At 49.2% G+C, this 26768-nt stretch overlaps 1 protein-coding gene across 4 annotated transcripts in view; it reads right to left on the reverse strand.

Annotated features, from left to right (window-relative positions):
- Positions 1-26768, reverse strand: part of ARHGAP32 (Rho GTPase activating protein 32) — a 247179-nt gene that overhangs the window by 40508 nt on the left and 179903 nt on the right. Inside the window, exon 1 of one of the 4 annotated variants that reach the window (XM_054292847.1) lies at positions 10531-10615. The exons of the other annotated variants lie outside the window; for them this stretch is intronic. The gene's annotated coding sequence lies outside the window, so the exon portion shown is untranslated. Of the gene's footprint in view, positions 1-10530; positions 10616-26768 lie in introns of those variants that run through there. 4 annotated transcript variants of the gene reach the window in all.

The raw sequence follows: 26768 nt of genomic DNA on the forward strand, positions 1-26768 counted from the left end.
GCCCAGAGCACTGAGCACCACATCCAGGTGTCCCTTGGACACCTCCAGGGATGGGGACTCCAGCACCCAGCCCACTGAACAGGTCACAAAGGCAATTGAAGAGATGGAGTTTATCCTGTCCAGAATGAACACAAGCAGGGTCCAAAGAGAGGGGGATCTGGCTCGGGCAGGAGCTGCCCTCCAACCTCCTGCTGTGTCTCTCTGGGCTGTGCTGGGGAAACTCTGCTCCCTCTGCTAAAACCACCAGCTCAGGAGCTGAACCCAGTGCAAGGCAAAGCAGAGCAGGGGGTGACACAAGGACCTGGCCCTGGCAGGAGAGGCCGGCCTCAGGTTGAATGGGAGCAGAACAATGCCCTGGAATGTCAATGCTCCTCCAGAGGCCCTCGGAGCCTCCCCAACAAAGGTGCCATTGTGTACACGATTCAAAAGCAGTTTAATTCAACAGAAGAGCTCCACTGAAGGGAACAAACTGCTGGGTACAAAGGGCCGTGCATTGTGGCAGCCTCTGCAGCTCGGGAAGTTGTAAAGGCTCCTGCAGCAGCAGCTATCACCCTCCCCTGCTCCTCCCTCTCATCCCAGGCAGGAAAGACAAGAACCCTGTATTCCACCTGCATGAACACTGCACAAATACTGCAATCAAGGATCAGCAGAGTAACACCTTCCACAGCAGCCAAGATCCCTGGGGACAAAGGTTCATCCCTTCAGTGTCACCTCTGCTGCCTAATGAAATGTGAACTACAGAGAGCAGCTCTGAAACCGGGACTCAGCAAAGCAGAGATGGATAGGCACTGCTTCCCTCAGGGGTTCTTCAAGCAGGGAACATGAAAACCTTGTCCCAGGATCCTGGTTATACCACACAATGCTCCAGGATGCTTTAAGCCCTTCACACAGAGGAATATTTCTCCTTCCATTTTACCAGACATAGACACAGTTCCTCTGTTGAGATCTGTAATAAACCTGATATATGTATATCTATATAATAAACCCGATTCCACTGACCTTAACAAATTTGTACTGATGTGAGGAAAGCAAATGTATCCTTCTGCACAAAGTCCCCTGCAGCAGTATAACACTAAACTGATCCTCAGCACCACCTGAACACCTGAAATCCCAAAATCCCCACCAAACCCCTGATCTGCATGCTCAGCAACCAAACCAAATTTATTTAACAACCACAGGAGCCTTGAGCATGACAAACTGTGGCTGTGGGGGCTTTAATTAAAGGAGTGTTTGCAGTTTGATGGGGCTTTTTAATTGCCCACAATAAAGGAACAGATTGTGCTGACATGCCAAACAAAGTTAGGATGGGGTTTGGTTGCATCCATCATCACAGGAAAATAAGGGCTCATTTATCACCTCCTATGGGCCCAGCTCAAGGATAAAGGGAGCCAGGCTCATCCTGATTAGTGTGGAATTTCCAAGGTTAGCACCGTCGGGCTGCTGTGGTAACACCACTGGAGGTGAGAGACCTGAGACAGATGCTTTTACAGCAGGCAAACAGAGCACCTACTAATCCAAATAAAGCAATCATTAATATGTGTTTATTCACTTGAATCATTTCACACTCTGAATACTATGCACCTTGCTTGACTTACTGAAAAACGAGCCCATCAGAGAATGGATTTTAAGTGGAGAAAAATGCATCCAATTCTAGTCCTGAAGAAATTCTACTACTAATGCAGATCAACAAGCGACTTTTGGGTGTCACCTCAGCACTAAAACCAGAACAAAAACTGCAGTGGGTGCACTTCCATGGTCCAGAGATGTACTTGGCTTGGTATTGGCATCATGGACCAGAAAAGTGAGCAGAGTTTTTAAAACATAGTAAATCTGTTCTGCCTTTAAGGCACTCAGTGCAGGTTAAAATAATTGTCCTGCTTTCTGCACCATTAAGCAGACTCCCACAAACTCCCTGCCACACAGAAGTGCTGCAGCAGCCCAGGACTCAGCGAGGGCAGCTTCAGCCACCAGAAATTCCCTTGTCCCCAGCCTGTGGAAGCATTAGCACGGCTCCTTGGTCTGTAACAAGGCTGCTCTGCATCACTGCCTGCTCTGCAAGCCTCTGAGGCTGAGCCCAGCTCCCAGGGCTGTACCCACGCAGGAATGATTCACTCAGGCTTCTGCAGGGTGGGGGAGAACAAGAGAATGGCAAGAAAATCCAAGCAGTCATCTCCCTGCTGACAGGTTATTAAGGAGAAGGAAAGCAGGTAGGTGTGTGAGAGGGATGAGCTCTGCTCCCCCTGCAGCAGCAGCAAAGGTGGGGTCCCCCACCCTCAGGCATTGCCGACCCTGAAGCGCCAGAGCATCCCGAGGGATTCGCTCCTGCTGCATCCTGCTTTGGGTGAGCACAGCACAGCACACCAGGCTCTGCACAAGCACCAGTGCCAAAAGCTGCCAGGAATGCTGCAGGATCTGTGTTTTCACCAGATCCAGGGCCTCACAGCCCCACAGGTGACAGGGACAGCAGCAGGCAGCAGTGCTCGCTCTCCTGCTGCAGCAGCAATACCTGCTCTGCACCCAGAACTGGTGACTGCAGGAGAACCAGGGAATCAAAGCACAGGGTTTAGACCTGAAATAAATCTTCAAGTGTTACAAACCAAGCAGATGTGGATAAAACAATTAACCCTTTCCTACCATTACTGTCCCTCCAATAAAGCAGGGACATGATAGAGCTGATCCAGCCACAGCTTGAGTCTCCACACAAGGTGTTCATAGAAATAAATTTGGGAACCAGCATTAGTAACAGAAAATTTCAAATGGTTGCTGTGCTTTAAGTTACCAACTGAAAGCCAAACCCAACTAAACAAAAATTCCAACATTTATCCATATTACTTTCCACCTCAGACTTAACCACTACAAAACACAATGTTTACCAAGAAATGGAGACTTTCCTAGAAGGAGCAAGGGCTGCTTTCCTCAGAAAGGCAGATTTGGCTTAATACCCTGGCCTGAAGAAGCAAAGATAAATTCTCCAACCAGTGGAGAGTGCCTGACTGCAAAAAACCCTCAAATGAAACCCAACTGAAAAACCCCACCTGAGTCTGGACCACTTCTGAAGTTTTGCTGGCACAAATACATCAATTAGGAGCATACAAAAATCTCCCTCCCCTTTGCTGGCCAAAGCCTTTACATGGCGGGGAGGAGGGGAAGGAAAAGGATTCCTTGTGCCAGGTAGTTCACTGTGGCTTTGGGAAGCTGCCCAGTACCTCCCCCAGGAACATTTACGGATCAGGCAGCGCTGTTGTTGTTTCACCACCAGCATTTGTGGTGCAAGTGAGGCCCCAAATCCCCCTGACACTGGTAAAAGCTATGAAATAACAACCTCTTCATTAAAACCAGGGCTCCTTCACCCTCAGGACATGCTTTCTGCAGCTTTCCTGAAGAGCTGTGCCAGCCACCAGCCCCTCATCAGCTTCACGCTCTTGGTCAGGACAACTCACCCCCCTGGAAGCCCACAGGGATCCATCCCTTGGCATCTGCTGAGGACTCCTGAGCCTTCCTCTGAGCTCAGCCCACGGTGGCACTGCTGGGTGTCCCCACACCAAGAGCTCAGCCCATGGTGGCACTGCTGGGTGTCCCCACACCACAGGCTCAGCCCATGGTGGCACTGCTGGGTGTCCCCACACCAAGAGCTCAGCCCATGGTGGCATTGCTGGGGGTCCCCACACCACAGGCTCAGCCCATGGTGGCATTGCTGGGGGTCCCCACACCATGAGCTCAGCCCATGGTGGCACTGCTGGGTGTCCCCCCATCACAGGCTCAGCCCATGGTGGCACTGCTGGGTGTCCCCATTCACGGTGGCATTGCTGGGTGTCCCCACACCTTTCCCTGAGGCTGAGCTGAGGCACTGCTGTGACCTGGATTAAGAATAATCTGCTGCCCCTGATGCTCTTAGGGGCAGAGCCGGGCCAGCCCAGGTGAGACAGCCCAGAACCAACCTGCTCTCCCTGGCCCTGATCCCTCCTGTGCCCCATGCATTCATTAGGGTGCAGTTATTTGGGATTCACAGCACAGGCCAACAACACCACAAGTGATGTCTGGCCACACAATCCTTCCCAGGACCACTGCAATATTTAATCAGAATTGCCCAAAGTGCTGCCAACAGAAGGAAAGATAGGATGGCAAAGAGCACTGTCTCCTTCTGATTCCTTGGCTTTGGATCAGAGACCCAACAGGAAAAACCCCTTTAACAAACAAATAAATGCAGCCTTACTGTGTCCCCAGATTTGTTCTGGTCAGCAAGAAAAGCCCTGTGGGACAAAGGCTTGAGAAGAAAACACAGCCCAGCCAAGCCTACAGCAGGACAGCATCTCTCAGCTGCCTCATCTTGCCCCTTCCCTAAGGCCAGGGGACATCCAGGCAAAGGATACCTGGCAACAGATGCTAAACACAGAATCCCAGACTGGTTTGGGGTGGAAAAGCTCATCTTGTCCCAAGCTCCTGCCATGGGCAGGGACACCTCCCACTAGACCAGGTGGCTCCAGGCCCCATCCAGGGCAACAGCAACTTCCTCCAGGACACCCTCCCAAAATCCCTGCCTGTTCCCTGCAGCCTCATGAGCCTCTGCCAAGAGAGAACAAGCCCCTGTTGCACAAAGAGCCCCTGTCCCATTCCCTGCTGGTAGCACTAACATTTGGGGTTTGACAAAAGCCCCTTCCCAGGGTAACAGCACCACGTTTTCTGATGCAGGGTTAGCAAACTTGGACTCCAAGAGAATAATCTTGGAGGGTGTTTGCTGACCCACATTCCCAGCACATGGGCAGCCTGTTTGTTTCTGTTATTGCCAGGGATTTTACAGGTCACAGCACCCAGCTGGCCCCTGCTGAGAGGAGAGCCTGGTGCTCAGACCAGAGCAACAACAACACGTGGCTGCAGAGCTCCACAGCAATCCCCAAACTGCACTGGCAGGCACAAAATCAAAGATGGACAAAGGTGTGGGAATGTCATAAAGAAAAGCATTACAAAACAAAAGTGAAATCCATCCCCTCTTAAAGGAGATTTACAGCAAACCAGGCAAAAATTTTTCTAGGCTATTAGTCCCTCCAGAGCCATTCTATTCTAAAATTAAACTGCTGCAGGGAGAGAAGGAGAAGCAACAGACTCTTCTGAAAAAAGAGCAGCACCAGGAATCAGGAGATGAGAAGCTGGGGTTGTTTTTGCCACACATTTCCTGTGCTCCTGATTCTGCACACTTGGGATCACACTGAAGGGTGGGAGCAGAGCGAGGCCAGCTGGGTCCCCACACAGCAGCAATCACCCCGACCCCTCCTGAAAACATCAGCCAATATACTCAAAATCCATCCCTTGCACTCAGAAAAACCCACTCTGCAGACCCACATCTCACTGAGAAGTGATGCCAAGCCAAGAACTGAGTCACATCTCCCAGTTCTCTGTCATGTTCCTTAGCAACAAGACATTTTCCTCCTTCCCTCCTGCCACAGCACATTCTATTTTGGAAGCTCATTTACACAGCCCTAAAACCCCCAAGCAGAATGTGGAACCACGCAGCACCAAGCACCATCCCTAAGTCCTTGAACAGGATGCTGGCTTTGAAGAAGGACCAACCAACACAGCAATAACCTCACCAATCTCTATACTGGGCTCCCTCAGCAGGCATAAAGATTTTCAAGAGATAATTTAAAATTCCATAGATATGAGAGTCTAAAAATATCTCTCTCCAATAACTTTCATAAATATGTACTGACTGGTTTGCCATAAACAAGAGCAAAATAAATTGTGTTTTCTGATGCTGCAGCATTTCTCTTGTGCTAGGCTGCCATCAGTTAAGGCTGGGCTCTGAAGGGAAGCAATATGTTAAAGGTGATTAATTTCAGTGTAAGTTGATAAGAACCACTGAAATTAGCTAAGACAAGAACCAGCCAAGGATAAGGACAAATTTCCAACTACCACGAGAGCCCCTCACATATGGAGAGTAAAGTAGGTCATTGATAAGAGCTGGTGCTGTTTATTTAGAAAGCCTGGTAATAAGGAAGCTGCATCTCTTGCATCTGCCCAGGCTCCTGCAGCCATCCTTTGGGCAGTGTCTGTGCAATGACCTCAGCTCAACCCCAGCTGCTCCCCATTCGTGCCCACAGCAGCCCTCAGCTCAGGCTGGCTCCTCCTGGTCAGCACAGGAACATCTGGCAGCAGAGATCCACCAGCCTGGCAACTCACAATTCCACAATTCCGTCAGCTTCTGCTGCATCTGGCTCTGGCCGCTCCACACTGCAAATCCAGAAGGTACCAGCATGGTGGCTGCTGGCATTGAACTGGAATCACATGGCTGTGGTGACATGCACGAGGATCATCCACAGTGTGAACTGCCTGGAGAAGTTTCTTTATGGCCATGAGAAATCACAGACATGAACAGGAGCTAATGTACAACAGCAAAACCTCCTTCCCTGCTCTTCTGCCAAATTTTGTAATGGCTTAGGAATGATAACCACGAGGTTAGTCTGATGCAAAAGTCTATCACATATGTCTGATACCAAGAAGTCTGTGCTGATTTCCAGCCTTAAGACACGACTGATCTTTGCACAGAATCTAAGACCATAAGGGAGCACTAAGATGATACCTGACCTCCTGAACAAACAGACCCAGGACATCTTCAAATGAATCCCTGAAGGACAGCACACCTGCCCCGGGGCAGTGGGACATGGCCAGGAGATATAAATCAGTTATTTATGCAGCTGAAGGCTAATGGAGACATGAGCTTCAAAGGTGCAAGGGCTGGAAAGGTCAATCTATTAATTCTATCAACAAGTTTAAATAGTATTTTGGAAAAAACCAACAGTGCTGACTAACAGAGTCCCAGTGATGATGCAGCAGGGACAGGCTAGGACAGGTGACTGGGGGAGGAAATAATGATGGATGGGGCTGTAGTGCAAAGGAAACCAGTTATTAGAGGCTCAGTCTGGAAAAGGAGTGGGAGCTGAAAACAAACTGATAGAGATTAAGCACACGTGGCAGAAGGGTCAGCAGCTCAGGTGACACTGAGAGGTCACAGGGCCAGCAGCAAAACTGGGAGACAAGGGGGCAAATTGGGAAACATGGAGCTAGGGAAAAAATATCCAGAGAGACACTTGAAATACCTTTTTTCTCTTTCATTCTAGCTAAATCTCTGCTCTAGCAGAGCTTAATGCAGCCCTTTTGCTTATCTCGCCTACCCTGGAGCCTGAGGATCCTTTAGAAAGGCTGCTCTGACTCAGGTAACCATCACAGGCAGAACTGAATACCAGATCTGCCCATCAGGGAGATGGTGTCAGCCTCCTACCCACATCCACTTTGGCATGTCAGGATTGTTTGACTTCACATGCCCAAGCTCACACCACACCCAAAGGTTTGAGATCTGACACCAAAATGTGCAACCCTATATTCCCACTGAAGAGGATGTGCCACTGTTACCTGAGGGTATCTCTGATACACAATTTGCATGGTTTGAAAAGAAACCCAATTTCAGAATGACCCCAAAGGTTGTGCTGTGTGGCCCATGAAAGGTGGTTTCAGTTAAAGGAATTTCTGGAACCTCAGCTGGGGCAGCAGCATTAAGGGCGAGGTCATGAACACCAACAACCAGCAACCTGTGCTGGGTAACTCTGCAGACACTTGCAGCTCAGGGAGAAATGGAAAAACATTGAAGAAGCAAGATGTCACTTTGGCATTAGGTGACACCAGAACAGGGCCACGTCTGCCAGAAGCTTCTCCAACTCACCAGTCATCACCAACAGGAATGTGATCCACAGAGAGACAGTGATGGCAATGCCACACACTTCCTGCTGGAGCTGACTGCAGCTGCTGGCTATCCATACAGCTGCAACTGCCTAATGGACAACCTCAACCTCCCGTTAGGACAATCTAAACCAAACATTTTTTCTCCTGGCTTCAGCAGCCACAGCCTGAGAGAAGACGAGAGCTGACTGTTCCAAACTCGCACTCCTTGAAGGCAAAGTGCCTTTGCTGTGCCTGGTTCAGAGCCCAGCTGTGCTCCATGCAGCTCCTTCCCTGATTAAACGCTTCCCAACAGCCCCGTGGAACTGCAGCTCGGCTGAGCCTCGCCCACGCAATCCCTGCAACTGGCAGCAGCACTGCAGGACATCTCCCAAACACCTGCCAGAAAGCCAGGCTGACCCTGCATCACAGCAAGCACTCTGGCACAGGCAGGCAGCCTGGAGCCTTCCCGGGCCACCCCACCCCGAGTGTGGCACGGCCGGGCCGGGATCGCGGCAGTGACGGCGGCACCGCGTCGCCCAGCCCGCGCCGGTGGGAAAGGATCTGCCAGGAACCAACAACAACACAAGTGCAGCAATGAGGAGATGGCAGATGGAGCCCGATCCCACAGCGAGAGGGTGTTTGCTCTTATGCACGGCCTTGGGGAGGAACAAACCGTTTAGATTCATGGGGAAGGGGCATGAGCGATCCCTCTGGGAACAGGAGGAGGCCCGGGTCAGGGCACACGGCCTCGCTGCTCCTGGTGCCCATGGCACAGCCTTTGCCTTGGGTACAGACTGTCCCAGTGTGGCAGCAACATCCCCGCTGCTCTCCCAGCGCCTTCCCAAAGGCTGCCTCTCTCATTTCACTGGCCTGAGGGCAAGTGTTTGCAGCCCAGACCAGTTCCAAGCTGCAGTGACCTACCCCCCCCAGATCCATACTGCCCTGACTTCCTAAACTGTTCATTCTTTCTCTGTTAACCCCTGAGATGATTCTGCCTTTGGAAGTTAAGTTTCCACTCACCTGGAGTGGAAACAAAAAGAATCCTGAAGACCATGACCACAATTTTCATTCATATTACAGTCACCTTATACAGCACAAGAAGGATACAATAGCTAAAAGGGGATAAAAATTACATTTTCACATACATCCTCCTTACACAGCTAAAGAAGTGTAAAAAACTTCACTGAAAGCTAAAACTGGACCTAAAAGTCTGGGGATTTGAGGTGAATTAAATCTGCTTTTCAAGACTTAGGAATGCAGACAATGTATTGTTTTGCCTGCTTTATATTCTTTTCCTTTCACTTCCCAGTGCAGGGCTTTGATTTCAAATGAGCCTCTTTTATCATGCCTGTGTGGTACCCAGAAGAAAGGAGGCCGGGGAAGAGTGGAAAGGGAAGGCCTCCTGTCTTCTCTGTCACAAATAATCAGATCCTGCAGGGCATTTAGTCCTTAAAATGGGCTCTGGCTTTTAGGAGATTTTCTGAACAAATATGAACAGATGAGCCATGGCTACTTGCAAAGTGTCTCCTGTGATCACAGTAACGTCTCTCCCTGGGAATTTTATTTTCCAGAGTGTGCATTCCCTGCCGCAGGGCTCCAGCAAACAATGGGCTGGCAGTTCTAATAGGAAGCCCCTTTCTCCTGACCAACAGCATCAATAATAGTAATGCTTAGGGATGTGCCAGTCTGGGAAGGGAGGGAAGACAAAAGGATAAAGTGATATGCAAAAATCTATTGAAATTTAAACTGTAGGCATTCCCCTCTGTCAGCTGCCTCTTTGGGAGGGAGGTATAAATCTGAGAGGGAGGCACTGAACTCCAGCCCTGCAGCCCCAGGATCAGGGCTGGGGTGGAGGGGGTTTGCACGCTGGAATTCCTTCTCTGCTGGGATCTGGGTGGGAATCCTCACACAAATCATCCCGGACATGAAGGAGGCTCCCTTTAACAGCTCCGGTTTGCTACACACCCATGACCCGAGAACAAATCCAATAAAACAATTTACAACTACGGACCCAGCGTGGAGCAAAGTGGAACAGAAACCTCAAGGCAGAGATTAGTAAGAGGGAAACAAAAGTAAAACAATTAACAAGGAGGGGGAGAGGGGTAAGTATGTAAATGTAATCGGTATTTGGTCACCAAGCCAGGGAAGCTGCCCAAGGGCATAGATCCCCAGGATCCTTCCCCACTGCAGAAGCACAGGTCTGTAACCAGCAGCCGGGGATGAGAGAGAAATTACTGACACCAGGTATGTTTTCACCTGGCTGAAAACATGATCCCAGGCAGGGAGGCATCTGAGCACCCCGACGGCATCACACCCCTGCAGGACCAGCTCTGCTCCAGGCAGTGTCCTGGGCAGGACACCCCAGCACAGCCCAGCACCCCTGCGCCCAACCAGGGGGTGTTCAGTACCATCAAATCATCGAATGGTTTGGCTTTGAAAGGACTTTAAAGCCCATCCAGTGCCACCCCTGCCATGGCAGGGACACCTTCCACTGTCCCAGTCTGCTCCAAGGCCCGTCCAACCCCTGGACTTAGACACTGCCAGGGATCATGGGGCAGCCACAGCTGCTCTGGGCACCCCGTGCCAAGGCCTGCCCACCCTCACAGAGAGGAATTTCTTCCCAATATCCAATGAAAAGTATGTACCAAGAGCCTCTTTCCCGAGGCACCATCACCACCGGCAAAGAAGAATCCTCATCCAAAGCCACTCATTCCCCACACAAACATTAAGTATCTAGCAAGTTACTAAGCAACAAGTGGCGCAGACACCTCGGCCCCCTCTCCGAGCCCCGCCGGGTGACCCGGGCTATCGCTGCCTCACCTGGCCCTGCTCCCGGCCGGGTCCCCGCGCCCGCTCCGCGCCGGGCTGGCTCGGCTCCGCCGGGATCCGCGGGATGCGCCGGCCGCTCGCAGCCTCTGCGGCTCTGCCAAGCCCCTCCCCGGCTCCTCCTCCGCAGGTGCCTCCTTCCTTCCTTCCCTCCTCCCTCCCTCCCTCTCCGGCTCTCGCAGCCGCCCCGGCGCTGCCCCCGGGCTGGCACCGCCGCGGGACCCTCGTGTCCCTCCCGCCGCCCCTCCCGGGGCCGGGCAAAGGGCGCTGGGTGGGCCGGGAGGGATGGGGAGCAGCACACAGCTGCTCGTCTGTGGAAGGTCTAAAATATACATGTAAAACAACACCAGGTATAAAAATCTAGAAGGGGGGTGGCTGAGAAGATGAATCAGGCTGTGCTCGTTGGTGCCCAGCAACAGGACAAGAGGAACGGGCAGTTCCAGCTGAACGTGAGGGGAAATTTCCCTGTGCAGTCATCAAGCACTGAGCAGATTGTCCAGAGAGGGTGTGGAGTGTCCCTCACTGGAGTTAATCCAGAACCATGGACACAATGCTGTGCTCTGTACTCTGGGATGGTGCTGCTGAGGGCCCTTCCAGCGTGACCCATCCTGGGGCTCTGCGAAGGTCTGAGCGCTGCCTTTGCCCCACGTAACCAACGGCTGCTCCAGAGCCTCCACCATGGGGATGGGCCCGGTGCCATCCCCTCAGCCTGGGAGCACCTCCAGGAAAACACACGGGCCAGGAAAGCTGCACTCACCTTCATCCACTTTCTCCTTCCTTGCTCCTTCATGTTACAAAAACTACAGAGGACACTGTGGTGAGGGCCATAGCCCAGTCCCACCAGGACTGCAGAGCTCAGGGGCACATTGGTGCCACCATACTGTCCCTCAGTCCCTGCTCCTGCTGCAAATCCCCGAGGCCACCCTGAAGATGTGTCTCAGCATGTGCAGGAGGAAGGGAGACACACCGGGCAGGCCCGAATGCTCTGGGGGAAGCACGTCCCAGCTTGCAGATGTGACACAGGCTGGGCCCTGCCGCCCAGGGACCGCACCTCACACCAGTGTCCCTGATAATGTCATCACAGGAGCACTGTCCCCTCCCAGTCCGAGGGGCTAGCTGGCATTGAGCTGAATCAATGATCAGATCACTGAAAACAAACCCAATTAAAAACTCTCCGGGAGTTCTGCTGTTTGAAAGCAAAGCCAAATGATGGGATCATTTCCCAGTGACCCAGTTGCAGCCAGGCTGCAGCCCAGGGCACAGCACAGAGACCCTGGGACTTTGCCTGACTCCAGCACTGCCTTCCCTGCCCAGCTTCAGCCAGCACTGGAGCAGGAACAAGAGCCAGGAGGGCAGCAAGCCTCAGCCAAGCTTTCTCCTAGTGCCAGTGTGGTTTGTGGGATTAGTTCTGCCATTGTGCTGTTTGACCTTGAGCCCCATTAACACCAGTTCATCAATCCCAGTAATTGCTGTCACCCACTTTAAAATGTGGGCTTGCCAGCTAAAGGTGAGCAACCTCAGGGTCAGAAGGATTAGGGAGGAATTTGCCTCTCTATCTGCAGATATCTTGATGAGCAGGAGGGGAAAACTCCTTTCTTTAGGTGCTCACGCTTTCTCCTCTGTGCTATTTTCAAAATCGTTTGCTGACTCACATCTCCCAGTGACCCTGTTCTCCAGCTTCTCTGTACACTTGGTATTCACTGCTGGACTTGTTTGGCCTGGGCAATGAGCACACTATCACACCAGGTTTACCTCAGCAGCCAAGCACGACTCCTAAATCCACTTCTCTCTGAAAAATTCCAAGTGCAAACCCTTTTCCCTGGTACCAACTCACCATTTTGAGAACATTCCTCCTACCAAACCCCCTGATTAAAGCTGAAAATCCCAACACAGATGAATACAGCAGAAGCAGTATTCCAAATTAACATGCAAAATGCACATACAATTCCAAGCAGCATCTAAGACTTCAGAGCAGTAATGCTGAGCTGCCCAAAGCTGCCAGGATGTGTTGCATGCTCCCCATGTAATTTTTTTCCTTTTTACTGTAGGCCAGGCTTGGCTAGGAAGGCTCCTTCAAGGCTGGTGACCCCCCATTCACACACTTTGCTGGTGCCCAGTTTCAAACTCAGGCCAGGAGTTGCCCAATCCTGTTTTTGCTAATCAGAGCAGGAATGTAACAGCTGCATCCTCAATAACACAGAGCTGCCTCAGCTTCAGGCTTGGGTTTTACCTTTCAAATTACTGCTCTGAGGAGGTATTTTACTACCTGCAGTATAATGACACACCTTTCCCCCATCTGCACTTTGTTTCCTGTAAAGGAAAATCTTTAATCCTTCTTAGGAACTGCCTTTGTTTTAGGAATGAAACCTGAGTGACCAAGATGTGACTCGTCTGCACCTGGGACCTTCTGCACCTGCACAGGGGTCTCTGCTCTCCAATCCACTGAACAGCACTGAAATGTCTTTTGCTGTTTCTGAATGCTTGATTGAAAATAATAAAGTAATCACATGAGTCTCATTTTCTGTTCTAATTTTTTTGCCAGACAATTTTAAGCATTTTTTTTTAATTAAGCAAGTGAAAGAGATGCATTCCCCACTCCTGAGGAGTTTGTCTGCTTGCCATGGAGCAGAGGAAGCAGATAATGACTATCTTTTAAAGCTAAGAAGCCCAAGCACTTGAAACCACAGAAGAAAGGGTCTATCCATGTGCCTGTCACAAACGGAACCCTGAAATTCACCCGATGCTCCAAAAGTTATTTCAGACACAAGAACTGGGAAGGCAAAGCAACCCAGAGAATGTTATTAGTGCAGCTTGTAGCTTCTTCTGCTTTCTGCTTTTGCAAATGTAACTACTGAAGGAGGTTCAAGCCATCATTAGGAGTTAGACAGTCAGGGCTTTGCAATGCTGCTCCATGCTCAGCTGGATTTGTCCTGCAGTCAGCTGCTCCCAACACACACACACACACACACACACACACACACGCACACCCCATAAATAAACAAAAGCCCCTTTAAAAATAAGGGGTGTTGCTGAGAAATTATAGATGAAAGCACAGTGGGGAGTTAAATAAAACAACAGAACAGCACATCATGACATGGAATGCCTTAAAATGATTAGATTTGATTCAGAGCTGTCAGCAAGCAGGTTTGACATGCAGGCATCTCATGTCACAGAGTATGGAATCATCAAATCCCAGAATGGGTTGGAAGGGACCCTAAAGCTCATTCAGTCCCACCCTGCCATGGCAGGGACACCTTCCACTGTCCCAGGGTGCTCCAAGCCCTGTCCAGCCTGGCCTGGGACACTTCCAGAGAGCCACAGCTGCTCTGGGCACAGTGGTACCATGCGGTGAGCGAGGCTTTGGTGGACATGGTCTGCCATGCCTTGCAACAAAAACATTCCAACTACCCCACTTACGAAGTCTTTGTGCACAGAGGGGTGGTGGTGCAGCTGCTCAGCCTTTGTGACCTTCCCAGGGCCAGTTTTAATGGCAGAGTTGAGCTGTGCACTGGCAGGACCCTTGATAGACCCATGGGCCAGGAGGAGATCAGAGCTTTGTGCCATTGTTTATGGTTAAAACTGCCTGAAGTATTTTCAAGCCACAGTCTGGCTCCCACACTAATTTACAGAATTATTCAGGAGAAAAGAAGAGGAAAAGCAGAGCAGAAAAAACTGCCTCTTGACATTATTTCAGAGCTTTTAGCATAACTGCAGAGTTTTGCAAAGCCAACTATGACTACAGTTAAGTCCCATTTTGACAGACCTTGTGAGAAAGGAAAAAACCAACTTGTTTAAAAATAACAGCCCCCCCAACCTGAGGAAGTGGAGAGCAGGCAGAGTGAGAAAGCAGCACAGAACAAGTGAAAAGGGAAGTGGCCTTATTAAAGCACATTGGTGCCTCCAACACCCTGCACTCAGCCAAGCTTCACTGCTCTGCTTCACACTACTCAGCCTGTTCTGGGGGATCCAGCCCCTCAAACACCAGGAATATTTTCATAACAAACATCCACACAGATCTTTCTTATCTGCACAGAACACAGATGAATGTCATTATTCATCAACTGATGTGCACAGATTGACACACCATGCTTGTTCCTTTCCTTTTCCAATTAAAATTCCCCAGGAAACATGGTCAGGGCTCACCACAAAATTATCTGTCAAAGTGTGAGATGCCTGAAGCTGCTGTTTATGGGCTCAGCTTCTTTCCAAAGCCTCAGTGACCACACACAAGGACAAACTGCCTGATAGGGAACACAGGAATGAATCTGGTTCTTCCCTCTACCTGTGTTCCAGGCATTTCCCTGTGCCTGGAGGCTGATTTCCAGCACTGTAATTACACCAGTAGTGCCTCCCAGTGGGGACGTAGGATATGCTGGCACGGAGCAGAGGATGCTCCTCAATTGGCAGAGCTCTGCTGCTCCCCTTGCTCCTCTCCAAGCTGCTAAAGGGCTCCTAGGCCAGGAGCCTGGACCCTGGCAGGGGGTTGGGGTGGGCAGGGATGGGGTTTTTTGTGCCAGCTCTGTGTGAGATATTTTCCCTACTTCCAGGAGACTCAGCTATGCCTGAGAAAAAACCTGAATGCAAATTTGGGGGCTGGACACAGAGGCTCATTCACTGACACCTCCACCTTTGCCTCAGTGGGATTGTTCAGAGAAGGCAGAAGGTCCCTGCAGCATCCCCAGGCTCAGCCTGTGGTCCCACAGGACAACACTGGTGTCCGCAGCTGTCCTGGGAGCACTGGCTTTGCACTCATGGCACTTTCTGAGGGGACACAGGATCCACTCCCTCGGGGCTGGGAGGGCTGCAGAAAGGCTTTCATAGATTAGAAAACTCTCTTTGAGTTCAGCTAAAAAAGAAAAGAAGATATGAGTGAAGCAGCAGGACCAAAGGGTACCTTCCTCCTGCTCCTGGGTCCCTGGGCCTGAGGGTCCCTTGTGTTTCAGTGCAGCTTCTCTCCAAAGGATGGATCTCCTCCCCTTGCCCCAGCTTCCCCTGTGCCCTCCAGACAGAACACTCATCTCCAAATCCTGCTCTTCTACTCCAGCCTTTCAAATCCAAGCCTCTTGAAGAAAATGTCAACCAACTCACTCAGAACTTGCTGAGAACCACCCAGACAGTTTCCATAGCACCCAGGAAATGTCACAGAAACATGGATTTGTTCTCACTGCAAATACTGCATAAACATCACCTAAAACTCCTCAATGTGGGGGCAAGGAACAGCCAGGGGTGCTCCTGAAGCACTGCCAAAGTGCACTCCTGGCTCTCACTGCCATTGTCAGAAACATCTGCACTGTTGAAGGATTAAAGGATTATGGAGAAAGGAGAAATATATGAACTCCCTAATGCTCTGCATCCTTAGGAACTTTGTGAAGTACAATTCCTGCTCATCTCTCACTAAGGAGTTAGCCAAGATGTAGAGATTCTGTTTAGGAAAAGTGTTTCAGATTTGCCACTGAAGGCAAAAGACAAAAGCAAGTTACAAATAAAAACAAGTCCCCATAGGAAGAGGGTGTAGAAAGAATATTTGACACTTTTTAACTCTAAAACCTGCTCCTTGTAAATCTACCACCTGTCCCAGTTTGGTGAAGCACTCCCCAGAGTGCAACCCCCTGCCATCCTGAGTGCCTGCAACTCCCACCATGGGACACTGTGGAGAACCCTCAGGTGGATTTCCATGCAGGTCTAGAGGAACACCCAAGCCCTGGCCTCTTGCAAAAGGGAAATGGGACGGTTAGAAGATCATGGACAGTTCCAGCCCACAACTGGGAATGCCAAGAGCATCCTGGGCCCTGTGGGGAAAGGGACAGTGCAGCAGCAGCCCCAGATCCAGAGCCGTGCTGGTTCCTTCTCCCAAACTGCTGCTGGAGCAGCAGAACCACACAGGGCTGCTGCCTGGCTGGACTTTCTCCAAACCCAGTCCCCCAGAGAGGGCTGTGAGCAACTCCTCATGCCAGGCAGGACTGAGCTGCTGCTGCTGCTGCTGCTTTTGGGATTCTCCTCCATCCAATTCCTGCCTGTCCAGGGAACACTGAATTTTTGCCATGTCTGTTCCCAGCACACAGGCTCAGGAAGCTGTTCTCTCCAACTCCTACTTTTCCAGCAGGATCTCAGATTTTATGGTGCAAATTTCATAGAGGACCAGATGAATCCTGTATTTAGCAGCACTTCCACAGATCAGCCCACAGCTCTCATCCCTTTCTGCCAAAAAATGGGAAGCAACAAAAGACAAATCACTTAAAACAAGGGAAGGATGGCAAAGAGAAAGAGAAATGAAATTAAAAGCTCAGGAAAATGCTGCTGCAGTTCTGATCTGCAGTACAGACCTAAAAGTTAAAGACCTAAAAGGACTAAACAGTCTTCTAGTCCAGAGCAGACCCTGCAATAAATCCCCTTCTCCTGAAACCAGGTAATTATTGGAGCAATTCAGGGTAAATAAGCACTTTCCAGAGCTCACTGCACTGAAATCCAGCAAAACAACACAATTATTGAAGGTGAAGGTTGACATTCCTAATGTATCCAAGATCCACACTACCAGCAAAATAATTTTTTTTTAAAGCAAGCTTTCAGCACATCTGATGTGAGCCCTAAATCCTAGTTTAAAAATAAATCCTCCTCTGATGACTGGAGAAGGAACAATGGGCATCCACACAAGGATTGCAGAGCTTTACACCTAAACCACAAGAAGAATTGCAATCAGTTCAAATACAATTAAAAGAGAGGCCTGGCACTTACCAAGCACTTCAGTCACTGAATTGCACCAGCAGTGGCTCCTTCATAAACTGAAATGTTCTGCCAGTGCTGCTGGGTATCAGGAAAGGTTCCTCCTCTGCCCAGAATGGTCACAGCCCCGAGGCTGCCAGAGCTCCAGGAGTGTTTGCAGGATGCTGTCAGGCACAAGGTGGGATTGCTGGGGTGTCTGTGCAGGGCCAGGAGTGGAACTGGATGATCCTTGTGAGTCCAGCTCAGGGGATTCTGTGATTCCATGGTTTTGTGGATAGCAGGACTGAAATGAGCTTTGACTGGCTGTATTTATCAGCATTGCTTTGATATCAATTATCCAATAATAAGCTGTTCACCCTGGGATGACCTCTAGGAAGGCACAGTTCAACTCCAATCCCAAGGGACTGGGTGAATCAGAGGGACACAGGGGACAACGCTGTCTGAAGCCTGGGCAAGAACTCTGCCATTTGCCTTGGTGCCAAGCCCTGCCTGGAAATGAAGCTCCCACACATTGCTGCTCTGCTCTCCTACAATCCCACCTGCAGTCTGTTTCCAAGCACTTATGAGATCCAGGGAAACAGAAGTCCAGGTATGATTTAACACAGCAAGCAAATAAATGGGAATGTCTGTTGTCAAATACCTTTCAATAACCGAGGATCAAATGTTTAATTACATAAAATGTACCAGGGACACATCTCAGCTCCTCAGTTCCACTGGAACACTTTAATTTCACCTAGTGCCAGTTCTGCCAAGAGACAGCCATGTTGTCATGGCAATGCCAACACAACACAGTTGTTTTCTGCTCTCACAGTGCACTGGGCACACAGGAGGGTTGTTTCCATTGCCATAAAACCATATATTTAACCACATTTCTTCCCTCTCTTATTCAAGCAAGGTCTTCCCTCCAGACCATGGTCACAGAGGGTTTGGCAGACTCTTTGGATAGTGAGGCACAATTGAAAGCCTGGGAAAAGAAGAACACTTTATATTTAGAAATGCAGCAGCTGGTGGAGAGGAGAAGCTGATTTCTGATACACAGATTAACACCCACACGGCTGCTGATACTGCAGAGTGTGCACAAGGCAAGGCCCAGGTGTGCTGAGCAGCACCTTAAGATCTGGATTCACTCACTGGGTCTGGAGATCACATGCAGACAATCTGCCCCTCAGAAGGTTGCTCTCAGAACCAGGCACCGGCTTTTCTACCCAACAGTTTTTAATATAAAAAGAAATGAATAAATCTCTATTTCACTACTTATTACACTACAGCTAGGTTCTGCCAGCAAGCCTAGGGGTTAGTGAGTGGTTATTGCTACCACACACAGGGTTAGAGGTGGTTAGGACAGACAGTGATGGCACAGAACAGGCTCTACCTGAGCTCAGGTGGGACTGGTTCAGAGCCTCGGTAACAAATGCAGAGCCTGGCTTTACACTATCCATCTCCAAATCTGATAATCAGGGAGGGGGCACAGGGACGGACAGAAGGCAGGAGAGAGGACAAGGTTAACAATCTCCTAGAGGGGACTGCAGGAGACCAACAATTCAGCGTGGAGAGACAGCAATTAGAGAGACAGAGCTGGAGAAATCCAGAGTTCTGTGCTGGGCATGCAGAGCTGAGCTGCTCTGGGCTGTTCTAGGCCTGAACTGCTCCTGCCCATCAATGTCTGTGTGCCAGCAGGAGCAGACAGTGTGAGGGAGCTGATCCACTGAGCTCACAGAGCGAACAGCAGAAACCACGGGCAGAGCTGAACTAAGCTGAGTGAACACCCAAATCCCTGGAAAACTGAGCTGGGGATGGAGTGGGTGCTGCTGGGGCCTGAACAACTGGGCTTGGAGCTGGCTCAGCACTGAGCACAGCGTGTGCAGGCCACTTCCAATTCCAGTCCCTGCCCAAGGCAGCAGGTGGAACCAGATGATCTTCAGGCTCCCTTCCAACCCATACCAGTCTGGGATTCTGAGATGCTGTGCACAGACCACCCTAAGCAGAGTTTTCACTGTTAAGAGTACTAAAAATTATATAAAATATATTTCAGTTTATGTTGGCAAAAGCTGGAGGAGAAATCAGTGATCGTTAGCACAGCACAGCTTGCAGAGAAACAGCCTTTGCTGTGGCTGGGAGACTGAAGATTTTGGGCTTGTGGTCAGGGGCACTTTGTCCAGTTACAAAACCCTCTCCAGCTCCTGCCTCCCTGTCCAGAGCTCAGCTCGTTTATCTGAGCCCAAAAAAGAACTTCAGTGCCTAAATGAGCCCAGAAAGGAACTTCCCCCTTGCCCCAGCAAAACCTGAACAGCACCTCAAATCCCCCATACCTAAAAACCACAAATATCTCTAAATTCCTGGTACTGGAAGGCATGCTCTGTGGCACACAGAAATAATTTAAAACAGCCCCAGAGCCCAGGAGTGCTCATCCAGGGGAGGATGTGGTTCCCCAGCTCTGCAGTGGTGCTCTCAGAGCAGCCACAGCCAAGCTTGTCATTCTGTGGCAATTCTGTGACTCACAGAGGGACAGGGCTGTCACAAGGAATTAATTTCACAGGAAAAACAAGCAGAACCACTATGAGCCTCATAGCTTTGAGCAGAAATATTAGAGCTGCTCTGTTGTCAGAAGCTTCCTTCTCACAGCTGAGAGAGGAGGGGGACTCAACACTGACCACTGGCATTAAATAACCAGAAATGTGGCCATTCCTTTTTTTTTTTTTTTGTGTTAAAAACCTAATAAAAGTCTGCCTGAAAAAACAGACAGGCTAAAGCCTCCCTGTGTTATCTGAATTTAACTGCTGCTGATCCTTGGCAGGAACTGCATCTCTGAAGGGCTCAGGGATCCAAGGAACTTGACTGTACAAATGGAAAAACATGAAGAAAAATCTTTTCTCCATATTTGTGTGCCCAAAGGGAACTCCCTGGATCTCACAAGATTCACTCTTCTGATTCCTCCCAAATTTTCTGTCAGATTATTTATCAGTGGACGTGGCCAGTCACAGCAACAAATTCTCCCCTTGTTCTTAAAGCCTCCATCCCAGTTTCAGTACTCCCTGGCTCCTGTGGGTTTGGACATGGGCAGTGCAAGAAGCCTCACCTCACTCTCAATGGCATATCCCAAATATATCAATATTTGTCAATACACAGCCCCTGCTCTTCCCTGTGGACATTCCTTGTGCCTGCAGGGTCTGGAGGAGTTGGAAGTGCTCAGGAAGGTGCTCAGGAAACCAACCCTCCCCAGCAGGACCAGGTTCCCCTGTGCTGGAGGAGCCCTGGGAATGGGAGCCCTGGGAATGGGAGCCCTGCCTGTTCCCCCTCTCCAGGGGCAGCAGCACAGGCTGGCAGTGGTGGCTGGGCACTGGGTATCTGTGCACATTTCCATCAATATTCTATATTTTATAATTGTCTCTTTACAGTATTTGCATATCGAGTTCTCAGACTGACTTAGGGAATCCAAACAACATCCCAGGGGGAGCTGATTTGTGCAAGTGAGGCATTTGCTGTAAAAATGACAAATCCACATGACCAATCCCAGGTTTGACTGACACCAGGTTATTGCTGTGATGTTCAGACCAGCACTAGCAGGATCTAAAAAAGCAACGTGAAACAGGACTATGAATAAACAAGCCACATATTAGTTCACTTTGGCCATTGTCAGATGTTAAGCATAAACACCATTCCCTCATTTAAAAAAAATAAAATTGGCTTCTGAAGGTTGCCATGTTCTAACAAACTTCAATAACTGTGTTTAATTCCTCCCCAACATCCATTTTTATCTTCTGTTTCTTTCACACTGACATTTATACTTGGTTGTGTGACACTTAATTTCTTTCTTTTTAATATTTTCAATCTTTTTATGGATTCAAAATGATTCTATCACCCCCAGAAAAGAGCTATAACCAGCTTTGTTCTTTCCCTGCTGTATTATTTTATGTCCAAATATCTTTTTAAAAAGCACCTTAGAACAAAGATTTGGTTTCCCCTAAATATCCTGCAGGGCATCAGTGCTACTGACCTGCATGTACAGAAGAAGAAGGAAAGAAAAAGGAGACAGAGAAACAAGGCAAGAAAGAAAGAAAGACAAAGGAATAAATGAAGCCATACAAGGGGGGAAGTAGCTCCAGGACGCTGGACGGGCTCCATGGGCAGGGGAGACTGGGAAGGGAGAAATAAAAAAAAGGGAAAAAAGCAAAACAAAAACAAAAAGCAGCTGGTTAAAATATGCTTGCACTGAAAATGGGCTTATTTCACACACAGCTCAGCTGGGCTATCATCAGCACAATACAACACACCCAATCCTTCAAGTTGTTTGGTGCTAAACACCTGGGAAATTCAGAGGATCCAGGAATTCCCACCCTGTGTCCCAGCTCAGAAAACACCTCAACATTTTGCATGTTTGACTTTTCAGCACAAGGCCCATCCCAGTCCTGCCAAACAGCACATGGTTTGTTATATACTGAATTTTGTTATATACTGAATTTTCCTTCATCTCTCCTGGTACTAAAGCAGAAGCTGTTCATACTCTTAATCCTGTGCAAAAAAGCAGAATAACTGTCTCAGAGCTGTGTTGTGCTGCTGTGCTCCTCCTGAAAATCCTGCACTGCAGAGGAGGCAGGCCCAGCTCTGCCCCAGCCCCACACTCGTGTTCTGGAGGGAAGGACAAGTGTGGGAGGTGGCACTTGGGGACAGGGAGGTGAACGTGGCACTGCTGGGACTCCTCCAGCCCAGGGACCCACGAACAGGCACAGACCTGCTGGAGCTGCTGGGGCTGCTGGAGCTGCTGGAGCTGCTGGGGCAGCTGGAGCTGCTGGAGCTGCTGGAGCTGCTGGAACCTGCTGGAACCTGCTGGAGCTGCTGGAGCTGCTGGGGCTGCTGGAGCTGCTGGGGCTGCTGGGGCAGCTGGAGCTGCTGGAGCTGCTGGGGCAGCTGGAGCTGCTGGAACCTGCTGGAGCTGCTGGAGCTGCTGGAGCTCCTGGAATCTGCTGGAACTGCTGGAGCTGCTGGAGCTGCTGGAGCTGCTGGAACCTGCTGGAGCTCCTGGAGCAGCTGGCTGGGTGCTGGTGGCTCTCAGAGCTGGGGAGATCCTGCAGCCCCTCCCAGACACGGACAGCGACTCTCCTGGAGGCAGTTTGCACTCTCCCCGTGCCCAAGGGATCAGGATTCCCTGCAGGATTTTGGTCCTGGGGCCTGGCAGGGCTGGAAGCAGCTCCTGTCTCACCAGCAGCTCCAGCAGGGCAGCTCTGGGTGCTCATCCCCTCTCTGCCTCCCCCTGCAAACGCAGACCTGCCTTGGCTCAGCACTTTTCCATTTAATTCAGCTTTAACGAGACAGTGGCATGAACACCAAACAACTCCTTTGTTTACTTCAGATTAACAACTGGTACTAATTATGTGCGCTTTCACTTCCCCTGTTTTCTTTATAAAAGCACTAATTAAGACATGATGCTCTTATCAGTGTCAAATGGCTGCTCAGCCTGGGCATCTGCAGGATTTAAGCTCTATTTGCACTTTCTCCTTTCTGATTTCTATTAAAATAAATATTGACCACAATCTCTTTTATCCAGGGATTAGAAATGAGCCTGTTTCAAACCAGGCATGGCCTTGTTGTGATTACAACAGCTCAGTGAATGTGTCTCAATTTGCATTTTTGCAGTTAAAATTAATTTCTCCAGCATTGACCAGAGCCTGCAGGAGGTTGGGGCAGAGCCTGTTGCCTGATCGAGAGCTATATTTCAATCCTCCTAAAATTCAGTGGATTATTTGCATTGGGTGTGCAGATCAATCTGTTATTGATGTTTTAAAAAGAAAATTAGTCATTCACAACAGCCTGTAATACTGACAGGGGACCTTTTAATGTTGTGTCCCATAAAAGCACCTTCACCTCTCAAACATAAATTAAATGGATGAGACAGCAAGTTGAAAATTCCTCCATAAAGTTGGGCAGAGCTGCTGGGTTTTACATTATTTGTGAGAATGACCCCTGAGGCTTTAAAAATGCTAATTTTGGGGGGAGGAAAAAACAGTGAAATATTACCTTCTTACCCCCATTTGTTCTCTTCAGCTCTAATTGTCCCTCTTTTCTTAATTCTGTGTTTCCCCACTGAAAGCAGCTCTCCCCAGCAAAGAGCAGGTCTAAAACCTTCCCCAGAGCGACCCTGCCAAGGCCACTGCAGTGAAGCTGGGTCACAGGAAGATGCTGCTTGTTAGGAAAAGACAAAAACAAACTGCAGGTATGAGGTAAGGTGTGAGATATGGGTTCAAATACTGCTAAACTAGGAATATCCAGAATTGTGAGGGAGAAAGGGACTGAAAGAGAGAGCTGAGACGCTGACTGTGACAGAGGAGTGGGACAGCACGAGCACACATGGACACAAACACACTGTTCCCAAAAAAAGAGATGGACAGAGGGGCACGAGAAGAGTCAACACAGCACAAAGTTCAGGCACTTCACAAATGTTCACTTAGAAGGAAAATCCAGAGCAGCTATTCACACTTTTCCTTCTGAGCAGCACTGAATATTTAAAAGATTCACTTCTCCCTCAAGATCTGAAATTCAAATGCAGCCTTTATCCTGGATCTCTAAAAGTGCTCATGAATATAAGCTGATTCCATTTATTGTGGCACTGAAATTCAGCTAAACTGATAATATTAACTATGAAAGAGTAGATATCAAACCAATAGAATATTTTAGGCTAAAAAATTATCATTAGTGTATTGTATCCCACTAAGAATACTGGGAGAATTTAGGGAAAAGGAAAGTGCTCAAGAAATGTGGGATTTGATGAGCTCACAGAACCTTCCTAGATCCTCACAGGTTTTTTTACATAAATAGAAACATTCAGAAAAGCATTTGCATCTCAGCTGGGGGAAAAAAAGCATTTTCCTACAGGACTGAAGATGAAAAAAAGAGGGCACAGGCTTAGTCCAAAACTGGAGGGAAAATACCTCTCAACAGGTACCTTTCCTCTCCTCACTCCAAACTTTATTGTCAAATATATTTGAGAGGTGACTTGGGGCAAAACTGGTGTTCTTTCACATGACTCTGTTCAGAACAGAATAAAAAGCCAGTTCTCTGTATGGTTTTTCTGTTTTTCCTATATTTTCCCATTTTCCATCACTCACCCCAGGCCCTGGCTCCATTGCTGCTGGTACAAAGCACATCCTGCCACAGCCCATGAAAATGTTGTTTCCAAAAGCAGAGTTTGCCCTCAAACCCAACCCTCCTCTGCCCTTCCCTGTGTTTCATCTCCATGGATCTGCAGTCACTACCCTGCATTAAAGACCACTGCAATATTTTATGGCTCCATTAAAATGCTGTCCCCATCCCTTGTGCACATCAAACCCTCTAATTATAAATAATAATAGAAACCCAGGGCAGGAAGTTCCATCTGCTTTTCATTAGGTTCCTCAGCCCAGCCAGATCCAGGGACAATTAAGCAGCACGAGGAGTTCTGTGTTTGGAAATTCCTTCGTGGCAAAGAGCTTTACTCTGCACAGACATGATGTCCTGGATGCTCCACACATCACATTTTGATTAGAGAAATCAAAGTTGGCTTATTGAGAAGTGCAGCTCGTCAAGGCCAAATCTAAAACTTCACATTAATTCAAGATGAAATACCCTGCTAATGTCAAGTGAGGACAACAGCTCCATGTGAGACTTTTAGGAAAGTCTCTGGTCCTTGGGGACACAGGGACAGGGAGAAAAGTAATTAATGTGGGTATTTAGGTGCATGAGCAATACCCTGTGTGCATAATGTGTGGGCTGGCAAACACAAAATGCAGGAATATGGGTGAGCAAAGTGCATTGTCCCAGCAGTGCCACTGCCATCCCTGCAGAGGGAAGAGCCAGCTTCCCCTCTGGCAGCACCTCAGTCCTGCCCCTGCCAGCTCCCTGGGCTGTGCTGGCACACCTGCACCTGGCATTCCCTCCTGCCTTCCTCCTCCCACCCATCCCACACAGCACTTCCATCCAGCCAAGGAGTCCTGGAGTCCTCCAGCACCACATCCACCATTCCCTAACCACAGGAGCCTCCTCCCTGCTCCTCTCCCAGCAGCTTTTGCAGCATCCAAGGGAGGAATTCCAGACTCCTCCAACCTCACTCAGGTGCTGTCACTTCCCAAGGTGCACAGAGAAGGCACCCAAGGAGTGGCACCAGGACCTGTGTGTGCAGGGTGACAGAATCAGCTGCAGCATTCCTTACATCTCAAAGCTCCTCAGAGCTCTTCTAGAGGAGCTTTTTGATGTACCCATGGAACAACCATCAGGGAAGGTCAGGGGACACCTCTGTGACTTGGCAATATCTTCCAACTTATTGCTTTTCTTGATACATGGACTTGTGGTGCCAGCTTTGTACCAAACATTCCCCAGGGCTGAAGGGGGAAATCCACCCCCATGGTGTTGTTGAAGCCAAACAGAATCCCCTCATCCATTCTGCTCCATTATCTCCCAGCAAAGCAGAGCCTGCTCCCCACAGCTCAGCACACTGAGCGGCCTGAGTCACGTTTAACAATAAACATTTGCTTGTGTTCAGGCTGCAAGTTGCCTTTCCTGTTTTAGCTGATGGAGCACAGGCAGGTCCTGGATCCAGGGAATGCCCATCTCTGTGCTCTCATTCCAAATCACATTCCCAGGAGGGTCAGAGGCTGGCAGTGCCCATGGCTGAGGACAGCCCTGCCAGCTCTCCACAGCACACAGATCACTGCAGAGCACTCACAGCTTGGGTATCCATGGCTTTCACCAAACCCCAGAGCTCTGAGCTGATAAATGCTGATATTTCCCTTGGCAAATGTCAAGCTTTTGAATTGCATCTATTTGTTTAAAAGCATCAAGTCAGCAATCTGCCAAGATAAGAAACATCATCAAAATAGAGAAGAGGAATGAGAAGAACACCAGTTCAACACCAACTTCCCTTCCCAGCTGCTTAACATCCTAAGAAAGAACAGCACATTGAAACTCCTCAACACTGAAGATATATAGAAATATCTTTACCTATATGAATATGGAGATATTTTTTTAAAAAATTTCAGCTTCCCTACCAGTAAATTTTACAGAGATCTCAGTTATGCCAGCACACCTAATGCCAATCCCTTCCAGAACACACTGAAAGGACAGGAAGGTTGACAGTAGAGTCAGATCCAAAATCCCATTCTCTATTTATTATTCCTTCCCTCAGCAGAACTTTGGATTAATTTGCCTGTTTTTGCTACAACACAGAAGTGTCCAGAAGGCAGGAGGAAGCAGATGGAGCCATGTGCCCAGAGCACAAGCAACCAGCATTCCAATTCTGTAATATCCAACTTCCTCCATTTATCCTCAAGCAGAAAGAACCTTCCAGTACCAAGGTGATCCATTCTATCTGATCAGCACAAACACTCCTGCTCATCTATGTTCTGTATTAAATATCCTGACATGCAACACTCCCTTGATCACTCAGAACTGGGATGCTTCATGGAATCTCTCTTTACAGACTGCTCAAAGTATCTTGAAATCCTGACAGGCTTAAATCCTTCAAGTCAGGCAGGAGGGGGACACAG

Source organism: Melozone crissalis, unplaced genomic scaffold (genome assembly GCF_028551555.1).
Source record: "Melozone crissalis strain CALT ecotype California unplaced genomic scaffold, PUWL_Pcris_2 ptg000120l_1, whole genome shotgun sequence".
Classification (NCBI taxonomy): domain Eukaryota; kingdom Metazoa; phylum Chordata; class Aves; order Passeriformes; family Passerellidae; genus Melozone; species Melozone crissalis.